General features: G+C 46.7%; 1 long non-coding RNA gene across 1 annotated transcript; it reads right to left on the bottom strand.

The window, feature by feature from the left end:
• Nucleotides 1-9,382: 9,382 nt before the first annotated feature.
• On the bottom strand, nucleotides 9,383-10,478 carry LOC147716910 (uncharacterized). The gene is made up of 3 exons (XR_015295787.1): nucleotides 10,257-10,478; nucleotides 9,771-10,155; nucleotides 9,383-9,496 (listed from the first exon to the last, which is right to left on the bottom strand). It is a non-coding gene; the product is annotated as an uncharacterized LOC147716910 (long non-coding RNA).
• Nucleotides 10,479-11,228: the final 750 nt, after the last annotated feature.

The raw sequence follows: 11,228 nt of genomic DNA, 5'->3' as shown, positions 1-11,228 counted from the left end.
TTAATATGATTCACTCGTGCAATGCCCTTGGCCTCTCTCAGCGAGTCTCTCAGGCGACCCACATCAGGCCATCGGTTGGACCTGATTTTCTCTGAGACCAAACTTCTTACTAAGGGGGACGTTCTACCTATGGCCTAGACTGACCACTCCCTGATTAAAGTTTTTGTCAAGTCAGGCACACTTACCTCTTCGTTTTTTGGCGCAAGAAGACCGGCGTTTGTTTCACTGAGATCTGGAGGCATACGAGGGGTGCGGGAATCCAGGGTTTCTTCCTCAAACCGGAGTGTGCAGGGAGCAACCGGCAAGAAGTACCCGCCCCAAAGGAAAATAGAAGGTATAACATCTCCAACATAGGGAGAATCAACACACCAGTCGAGTGAAAATAGAGCCGATAAATCCGTAAGATAAACAGTGAAACGGACCATTTACTGCCAATATTGTAAACCTAAGGACACACAGGGTCCATCTTTATTAATGCGTGCGAGAAGGATACCGACCCGAATTTAATAGACGGCGGTTAAATAATAAAGCAATAAGGTATATATAAAGAAAAGATGAGAATCCGATCACTGTAGCAGAAAAATTATGCAATCCGATAACATGTAAAAGGAGTTCTAGACTACGGGCAACCAACCAGTGCCATATAAGAGGGAGAGACTTACCATTATAGTCTTGATAAAGATGGTAAATTATCAATAAGACCATCGAAACGCGTCGACGCCCTACAGCACGATCAAGGGAGAAAAGACCTAGCCTGTAGACCAATGATTATATACTGTCAGGATTGTGTTTTATTGAAATCCCACAAACGTGCAACACCATTTGACAATTTTTATGTCTTGTATATGTCTCTCTTTTTCTTTCCCATATTCTTTGAGCATTGCAATTGTTAAATAATTATATTGTTTTTGTAATTCATGTGCATTGAATGTTTTTTAACTAATTTGTGTGCATATTTTTACCCATGGCTCCTTGTGAGCGGTTTTTAATGATTTAATTGTATATGTATATGTATGAATACTTTTTTTAATAAATAATGAACTACATTACTGTTTAAGTGTATTAGTTAAGGAACTGCTTTAGTGGGCCCAATAACTAGGTTGGCCAAGACACCTACTTTAGGTTGTCCCAGTAAAGATCGGTTTACCAAGGGAAATAACCTCTTTTCTTACACTTACTGCAGGGACATCTACTCAAGTGAGGGAGTTTCTTAGCAGGGATTGGAAGTCCCTTGCTTGGAAAAAATGCGCCTCACCCATGTTCATGGCTGAGGAGTGCTGCGCCTCCGACATGCAGATTGAGGTAAATTACGCTACACTCTGCTCGAAGATTACTTCGGTCTTGGATACCTCTGCTCCTTTTAAACATCACAGGAGTAGGGGGAGACCCTCAGATCCCTGTTTTATGGACAGCCTCTAAAATTTGAGGCTGGAATGTAAACAAGCAGAGAGGAGGTGGAGGCACATATACCGGGATAGGGACAGGCTTGCCTGGAAAGCTAAGCGGGTGGATTATAAGAAGGAGATCCATAGAGTTAAGGCAGCCTATTTCTCTAGGGTGATTCTCGATGCCCTGAATAGCTCCCGTAGTATTTTTAATATTTTGAATAGCCTTATTAGCCCGGAATGCACCAAGAATGGGTTCCCCCTCCCAAGAACTCTGTGAGAACCTAGCCAGGTTCTTTCAGGATAAAATCAACCTGATCATTGATGATCTGGGGGGAGCAGCAACAAACCTTAGCAATGGCTGATTGTGTCAGTCCGTCACCTTTTGGGGCCGTTCATGAACAGGGAGGAGATGAGTCCTTTGTGGAATTTGCGCAGCTGTCTGCAGAGTAGTTCAAGGGAGTGGCTTTTGATATTACATCTGGGTCTCTGCTTGATCTGATTACACAAAAAATCTGAAAGGAGTTCGAGGCTGAACTCTTCCTCACGCTCCGGCTGGTGTGCAACCAGTCGCTTACTACTGGAGCGGTTTTACCTCAGTGGAAAGAAGCGGTAGTGACTCCTTCACTGAAAAAGCCCACCCTTGATCCTGAATTCCTTAAGAACTTTAGGCCTATCTCGCGTCTACCTTATCCAGCAAAAACTGTAGAGCAGTGTGTAGCATGCACTCTATCTAGACACCTAGAACAGCATAAGCTCCTGGAGGACGTCCAGTTTGGCTTTCGGCCAGCCCATGGCACCGAGACGGCCTTGGTGACCGTGCTGGATGAGCTTCGTTGGTGGGCAGACAGGGGGCAGGCAGGGGTTTGGATCCTGCTTGACCTGTCTGCCGCCTTCGATACAGTGAACCATGGAATTCTGCTGGACAGGCTGAGAGAGGTGGGGTTGCAGGTAGTGCCCTTGAGTGGTTTGAGTCTTTCCTTCAGGACAGAGAACAAGCTGTGTTCCTCCCTCCCTTCCAATCTGCCTTCCCCACCATCTCGCATGGCTTTCTACAAGGCTCGGCAGTCAGCCTCAGCCTGATATTATTTAACATCTAGATGAAGCCTTTAATTACGGTAATCAAAAAATATAAGATCAAAAATGTTAACTACGCTGATGATACGCAGTTGAATCTCTTCTTGGAGGGAGATGAGTCAACCTCCTTGGAAGTATTTCACAACTGCCTGCGAGATACAGCGGGTTGGCTGAAGGCCAATTCATTAGAATTTAACACAGGAAAGACCGAGGTGTTATCTTGCCCAAGTCCTAGGGTACAATCTCTTCTACCCAGTAATTTCTGGCCTGCAGATTTTTGTCCATTGGTGCAGCCCACGAAGGTAGTGCGGAACCTGGGTGTGATATTCAACAGCGACCTTACTTTGGAGGCGCAGGTCTCAAAGATAGTAGCTAGCTGCATAGCCATTATTCGCCTCCTGAGGAAAATCCTTCCTCTGTTACCGCCCCTTGCTCGGGTAGAGGTGGTGCGTTGTACCGTGCTCAGTAGGTTAGACTACTGTAACTCCCTGCTGTTGGAGTCTCCAAGCTATCTCAGCTGCAAAATTAGCCCTGGGGTGGCCAACAAGATCTTCTTCTTTAAGGGCTTAGGCTCAGCTGCATTGGCTTCCAGTTAGACAGAGGGTGCAATTTAAATCTCTCTGTCTGGCCTTTAAAGCTCTTCATGGGTTGGGCCCTGCTCGTCTACAAAGGAAGTTCTCGTGGCATGCGCCGGCCCACAATCTATGCTCCTCCTTGGCCAGGTTGGTGAATATTCCTAAGTTTAAGAGAACTAGAGCAGGAGGCAGATTGTTTAGCGTGGCCACGGCGAAACTCTGGAACTCCCTTTCGACTGAACTTAGGCAGGCCTCCGACCTTCTCGCATTTAGGAGGCACCTGAAAATATGGCTTTTCCCAAACCCCTAGCTTGCTATCAGTTTGACACCCTTTTTCGATATGAGTCTGTCAGCGCCAGGATGCCTTTTTTAGGTGATAGTGCGCTTTAGAAGTGGAGTAAATAAATAAAATATAGATGATATTCCTAGTCAGAACGTACGGAGGTCATCCCACGTCTTCCGAATCTCTACAACAGAGCGCTATGCCACACCCAGACCATTAATCTACTGCTGCATTCCCTGCCATATATTGCGCTTCTGTGTCTCTGGAACATTCATTTAAGTTGTGGTTGCTGCAACACTCCTCAGTGAGCCCAGTTCCGGCTCTGAAAACCTAATTTTTCTCTTCCTTTTCCACCTCCTTCCACTATTCCTGGATGGCTATTCCTTGTGTTTGTTGACTAGTGTTCAGGGTCCTCAAATCACTGCCTGTGGTCTTCAGCTCTACAGCCTCTCTCTGCCTCCCTTCCTGGCTGCTGAGTTCCTGAACTTCCTTTTTCAGGTGTGATCTCACTGAACCAGGAAGCAGAACCTGTATTTTTTATGCGGTTGCTATTTGCGACTGCCTTTGCAATTTGCGACCAAATAGGTAATTGCAAATTACTATTTCCTATTTCACAATGCAACTTGTTTCTGAGTCACAATTTCCGGGCGGCCAGCTACTGTACATGCAGATTTCCTAATTGCGAATCGCTTATATTCGCAATTAGGAAACCGCTTAGTGATTTTTTCGTATATCTGTCCCTTAATGCCAATAAAAATGAATTTCAGAAATCAGGAGGGGTGAAGACAAAAAGTTTAGGGAAGGACCACGCTAAGTATGTCAATCCCAATAACTCCTCTTAAGATGTTTATATAATTGCCTTAGGCAAGCGTTTGGGGCAGTCTACCCATTTCCACAGGCCCATCTCAGTATTTATACCAGTACCACAATTCATTAGCAGAAAGTTGGTTGTTGGATGGGTATCTAAATTATATCAAATTTGTGGTGATCTGTGTCCCATCCAAGAGACTGTGAAAATGCAACCTTTAACAAGAGATACCAATAAAAATATGGTTGTTCTGTTGCTCCCAGTTATGGTAGTCTTTTTAATTTACAGGCATCCACTTTTATATTTTAAATTTCTCGATTGATTGAAGTACACTCCTGAATTGATGTAAAAAATTGATATATCTATAAAAACAAAAAAAAGTCAATGCTGCCCCATTATTCCACTGGGTTTCCTGCATTTGGCAGTGTACAGGTATATCTGCCTTTTAGCAAAAAGTGGATGACCTGCTTGATTCAAGATGCAGCCTTCTGTAATGTCTCATCGGGCTGCTATGTACAGATGACCCCCATGGAATATGACGGGCCCTCTGGGCTCACCTTGAGACAAGCATTCATTTAAAGAGCAATATTGTGTGCAAGAATATTGTTCTCAAGAATATCGAATTTAAGGTAAGTAATATCAATTTTAAAAATATCTAAATCATGATTATAGTTTACAAAAATATTGTTGCCAGAATATAATTTTTAAATTATTCTTATGTACTTTAGTATGTATTTTAATTGTCTATGTTATAAAATGTTTGCTTAATGTTAATATTTTTAATTTAGTTTTTCAATTTTGAAATATAATTATATAAAATGTCTTTACTTTTAGTACTGTAGCAGGCTTGGTGGTTTATATTTTTTTTAATTAACTTTCAGGTGTGGGTTGTGTGTTTTTTAGGGGTATAGGCTGGGAAGTAAATGAATTATAATTAATTGATAATTAACTGTTAATTAATAATTTCATTAGTAATAATTATGTAAATTGTGGAATAAAATATTGTTTATTTGCGTTTTCTTTTTGTATGGTTGTGTAGGAAATGTTTTATTCTAATGAATTAATAATATTCATTTGTTTGACAATTAAATATAAAAATGATGCAAATAATATTTTTTAATTTATATATTGGGTGTGGTTTGAATGGATAAATGGTGGGGAGGTAATAAACAATTATTTTAGCAATACTTAACTATTGTTAGTATTTTAATAACTATTTAAATAAGTAACCTGTGTAAATAATATTATTTAAATAATTAATTTGAGATATTTGTAGGGTAGAAAGTTATTTAAGTAATATTAAGTTTAAAAATAGTTATTCAACGTTTTATAATTATGTTATTTATTATTGTATCTGTTAATTGTGTTGTGCCTTTCAAATGCAAATCACATTGTATTCATTACCTAATATTGTTTTGAGAATATAGTTTTGTGTTTTGATTATAAAAATATTTTTACTAATTTAGGATATTACATTGTAATAAATTGTTATTACAATGAATTTTATTTCAAACATATTTACATTATTGTATTTGCATATTTAGACTTTTTGTTATCTATTATGTTTTTGAAATAAATGTATTTTATTTTGGTTAATTATTCGGTTGCAAATGTTGCACTGACTAAAGTGGGAATAGTACATTTTACACCTCCGCAATTCAACAGTTTCTCTACTGTTGCCCTGACTAGACTCTTGCAGTGACTGGAGTGGGAATAGTAAATGTTGCCTTTCCGCAATCTAACATTTACCCTACTGTTGCACTGACTGGAGTTGGAATAATAAATGTGACCTAGTAAATGTTACTTCTCCTGAGTTTGCCTACTCTTGTAAATTGCTTTGGGAATAGTGTATGTATTAATTGTAAAATGTAATAGTTCACTTTATATTGTTTACATTTATATGATTGTTTTTCATTTATTTAAAAATATAGGGGCCGATTAGGATGGCGGACGGAAACGTGGTCCGTCCGCCGTGGAAGGTGTCAAGATACTCCGGACCTGGCCGCGGAAAAACCGCATTAGCGATTAGGATCAAATGTGACCGAAACGCCGACCGCGGCGGACGGAGCACAACAATCCCCGTCCGCGGCGGTCGAAGTACACCTGATTCCGCGGCATGCGGACGGAACCCACAAAACACCGACCGCCGCGTACGCACATGACCAGGAGAACAACAACCTCCCCCGCGATACCTGCGTACTTTCCGTGTCCGCAATTAGGATAACTCCGCAAGTACCCCGGTAGCCACCGCGATCCACGTCCGCGGCGGTAGCAATGCAATGAGAAACGGGGCACCACAGCGGAAGTCCAACATCCCTACAGTCATTCAAATGGCATTCATACCGACAGAATCCATCACCAAACACAGCAAAATGGACGACAACCCACCTGACACATCTAAACCAAACACAAGACACAAGTACCCACCCCCAAGAACTGCATAGACCACACCTTACAACACACCCACCTATCACCTGACTGCCAATCAACATTTACACAGGGCCAACACACAGACTATAAAATGACTCCCACCCACTCCTGAAATCCTCTGCATCCCAGCATAGCTGACAGCAGGAGCCAATACTTGACTTACAGCAAACTATTAGATTCAGACACATAACCCACACCCAAACACACCCTGCACACAAACACCCACCACACCACACCCAAAGACACCCTGCACACAAACACCCACCACACCACACCCAAACAGCACACACCAGCACCTCCGCACTCCACACAAACACCCCCCCCGAGCACCATGGCACCCAAAAAGAATCCCAAATTCTCCGACACCGAGCTCAAGGTAATGGTGGAAGAGATCCTTCGTGTGGAACCCCACATCTTCGGGTCCCTCGTGCAGCAGACGAGCATAGCTCGGAAGAACAGCCTGTGGGACCGCATCGTGACCAGGGTCAATGCCTCCGGGAGCGTTCCGCGAACCAAGGCTGACATCCAGAGGCGGTGGCACGACCTGAAGACCCGGGTGAAGTCTATAAGAGCCAAGAACTTCCTCCGGGCCAACCATACCGGCGGTGGAACCCCCCCGGAACCCCTACCATACACCGAGTGGGAGGAGAGGGTGCTGACCATTCTGCACCCTGACACCCTCGATGGACTCCCTGATGGAGAAGAGGCTGGTAAGTACCAACCAACCACCACAAACACAACAACACGGTGTGGGCCACACAACTCTGAAGACACATCCCACATACCCCAGCCTTGCATGCAGTCCACATACTCACCAACCTCTAAAGCACTCCAACAGGCCCCCATGTCCATAGAGAGGGTGGTGGTGGTGGGTGGGGTGTGTGAGGGGTCGGAACTACAACTTCCAACAGGCCCCCTGGTACAAATTTCGAGTAATACTCGGCAAGACCTAAAAAGGATCGGAGCTGGTCTTTATCAGATGGGCTTGGAGCTGTCTTGATGCAAGGGAAAGACAAATTTGAGTGGGTGGTATTCCTATGTACACACAGTGGTCACTAACATTCTACAGGAATTAAAGGAACAGTAATAAAATAGGAGAATGTAACACCCCCATGTCCATAGAGAGGGTGGTGGTGGTGGGTGGGGTGTGTGAGGGGTCGGAACTACAACTTCCAACAGGCCCCCATGTCCATAGAGAGGGTGGTGGTGGTGGTGGGTGGGGTGTGTGAGGGGTCACTAGTCCTACTTCCAACAGGCCCCCATGTCCATAGAGAGGGTGGTGGTGGTGGGTGGGGTGTGTGAGGGGTCGGAACTACAACTTCCAACAGGCCCCCATGTCCATAGAGAGGGTGGTGGTGGTGGGTGGGGTGTGTGAGGGGTCGGAACTACAACTTCCAACAGGCCCCCATGTCCATAGAGAGGGTGGTGGTGGTGGTGGGTGGGGTGTGTGAGGGGTCGGAACTACAACTTCCAACAGGCCCCCATGTCCATAGAGAGGGTGGTGGTGGTGTTGGGTGGGGTGTGTGAGGGGTCACTAGTCCTACTTCAAACAGGCCCCCATGTCCATAGAGAGGGTGGTGGTGGTGGGTGGGGTGTGTGAGGGGTCGGAACTACAACTTCCAACAGGCCCCCATGTCCATAGAGAGGGTGGTGGTGGTGTTGGGTGGGGTGTGTGAGGGGTCACTAGTCCTACTTCCAACAGGCCCCCATGTCCATAGAGAGGGTGGTGGTGGTGGGTGGGGTGTGTGCCAATGCCGACTGAATGTCAACCATAAATACATGTACACGTATAGGCAACATTACTCATCATCACATTATTCTTTTGCAGGGGATCCTAATCTGACTTCCGCCATTGACACCAGGCCTCCAGCATCCCCAAACTCCGAGCACTCATGGGACGATAGTGCAGCCAACTCCGGGGCAGAGGATGGTGCCGGACCAAGCACCCAGCCAGGGACCTCTGCCACGCAGGTCACACCTGCAACTACAACAACAGGCACTGGCATCACAACAACACCGGCGACTCGGACCTGCACAGCTGCCTCCAGCACCACCTCGACCACCACCACTACTACCACCACTTCTGCCCCTGCCACCCTGCCCAACCCCGCCGCCAACGCTGGGCCAGCGCCATCCCAGCCACGCCGGGAGACAGTCAGGCAACCCACCACTGCAAGGGCAGATCCTGCAGGCAGGAGCAGGGCGGAAAGAAGGGCAGATGACACAACACTGATTGCTGTGCAACAGTGCCATGAAGCACTAGTCCGGGTGGAGGCGGGCTATGCACGTAGCCAGGAACATGCAGACCGTGCCCACCAGGACTTTGTGGATAACACCGCCATGTTGGGGGCCATCGAGAGGCGGCTTGGCCAACTGGTCGATATTTTCAGCGCCAGGGCATCCGCCAACACCACCCCCTCCTCCCCCCCTCAAACATCGGCACCGGCCACAACACCGCCACCGCCGACTGCGCCCCTGGCGGCGGATGTGGTACAGGATCAGCCTGCGCCCCTAGCTGACCCCGTCCCGGCACAAAGACGGAGGGGCCGTCCGAGGAACGAAGTCGCCGAGAGCAGTGTTGGAGCACATGGCACACTCTCCAAGAAGAGCCGACAGTGACTCTTTGGAGTACGTGAGCCTCCGATCCTACCTGGAAAGTATCCGGTCCCACCTCCCACAGGCCTGCTGCAGTAGGCACACACCACCCTATGTGGTGTCTGCACGGCCATTTCATCCACCATTACCTTGGACAGTCACTCCCCCACCCCTTCACTCCTTTGTAAATATGCACCTACCCCTATGCACAATCTGTAAATAAATACCACTTACTCACTCAATGATGTGTTGCCTCCATGTTTATTCACATGATTGCATCAGAAACAGACGTAACCAGGTTCAGGGATCCAACAGGTACAGAATCATGCCGCAACGGAGTGACCTAGGGAAACATAGAACCCGCAAACAGACGTTAGTAAACAGCATCACACTCATCCCAACTCACTGCAGTGCAACTTACAACAAACCACACACATCACTACACGAATGGCTGACACTACACACATCATGGAGAAGTGCATGTACTCATAAATGAAGACACACACACACATGCATACATCACATAACAAAACACATAGATGATCCACAACACAATGACACCAGAGCAGCAAACCTACACAGGGCATACACAAGCAGCACAAGAGGGGCACACTCACAGTCAAGGGAAGTAGCGTTCTATGAGCTGGCGCCTCTGGTCCACACCTTCCTCCTCACCACTATCCTCATCAGTCGACATGGCTGGGTCGGGAGGGCGAGGAACTTGCTGTTCATCTGGGTCCAAGATCAGTGCAATGTTATTTCGCACAGCCAGGTTGTGGAGCATGCAGCAGGCCATCACAATCTTGCATACTTTGCCAGGTGCGTAAGGCAGGGCCCCTCCAGTCTTATCTAGGCACCGAAACCTAGACTTAAGCAGGCCAAAAGTTCGTTCCACCACTCGACGTGTCCTACCATGGGCATCGTTGTATCGCATTTCTCCTGCTGTGGTGGGATTGCGAATTGGACTCAGAAGCCAAGGCCTGTTTGGGTAAGCCGAGTCGCCTGTGTATGTGGGAATTAGAGAGAGAGACAGACATCAGTACCTGAACATGTGGCCACACCAAGCCACCCAGATATCACTCCAGTCACCACAGCATACTCACCAACAAGCCAGGCTTGTGCCGGACGCAGATTTGCCATCAGTCGTGGGACTATGCTGCTCCGCATGATGTGGGCGTCATGTGCAGAGCCAGGAAATCTTGCACACACATGTGAGATAATGTTGTCGGCCTGGCACACCACCTGCACGTTAAGGGAGTGGAAGTGCTTCCGATTCCGAAACACCTGCTCACGTGCCCGTGGCGGGATGATCGCAATATGCGTGCCATCAATTGAACCCACAACGTGTGGAATGCAACCCAGTGCATAAAAGTCTGCCTTGACCGCTGCCAACTCTGCCGCCTGTGGAAAATGTATGTACTCATGCTTGTACAGCATCATGGCTGTTAGCACATCCTTGAGTACCGTGCTGAACATGGCCTGTGACATTCCCCCGGCATGTCCTATAGTGTACTGGAATGTGCCTGTTGCAAAAAAATGGAGTGCCGCCATCACCTTTTGGGTGGGTGAAATTGAGCCTGGATAAGTTCTCCGCGGCTGCAGGTGAGGAGACAACTTGTTCACTAGCTCCAGCAATCGACATCGATCAAGCCTGAATTTCCGGACCACCTCCTCGTCCACCATGTCCTCCAGCACAGTATATGGGCGATGGACATTTTGAGCCCTCCTGTGTGGGAGTAAATGGAATGGAAGTCAATTCACATACAACGCATGTCTGTGCAACTCACTGACATGTCACCGCACTCTATCCAACATGTAATTGTCAGTGTACGATTTGCCTATGTGTGACACCTCTGATTGTCACAACAACATGGATTGACGTAGCAATGTGCACCCACCAGCTACATGATGTGTTGCAACATGTCCAATGCACTCTGTTGCACCTCAACATCACTGCCAACAAGGCATGTGACATGACCCAAAAGTGACGGTCATTAGTGGCACACCGATGGGCATGGTATGGAAACCATGGGATAGAGCATGAAGTGTGGAATCACGCAATCACGCACACAACC

This window comes from Lissotriton vulgaris, chromosome 5, assembly GCF_964263255.1.
Source record: "Lissotriton vulgaris chromosome 5, aLisVul1.2, whole genome shotgun sequence".
In the NCBI taxonomy this organism is placed as follows: domain Eukaryota; kingdom Metazoa; phylum Chordata; class Amphibia; order Caudata; family Salamandridae; genus Lissotriton; species Lissotriton vulgaris.
The sequence above is the reverse complement of the archived record's forward strand: the minus strand, read 5'-3'. Positions and strand labels throughout refer to the sequence as shown.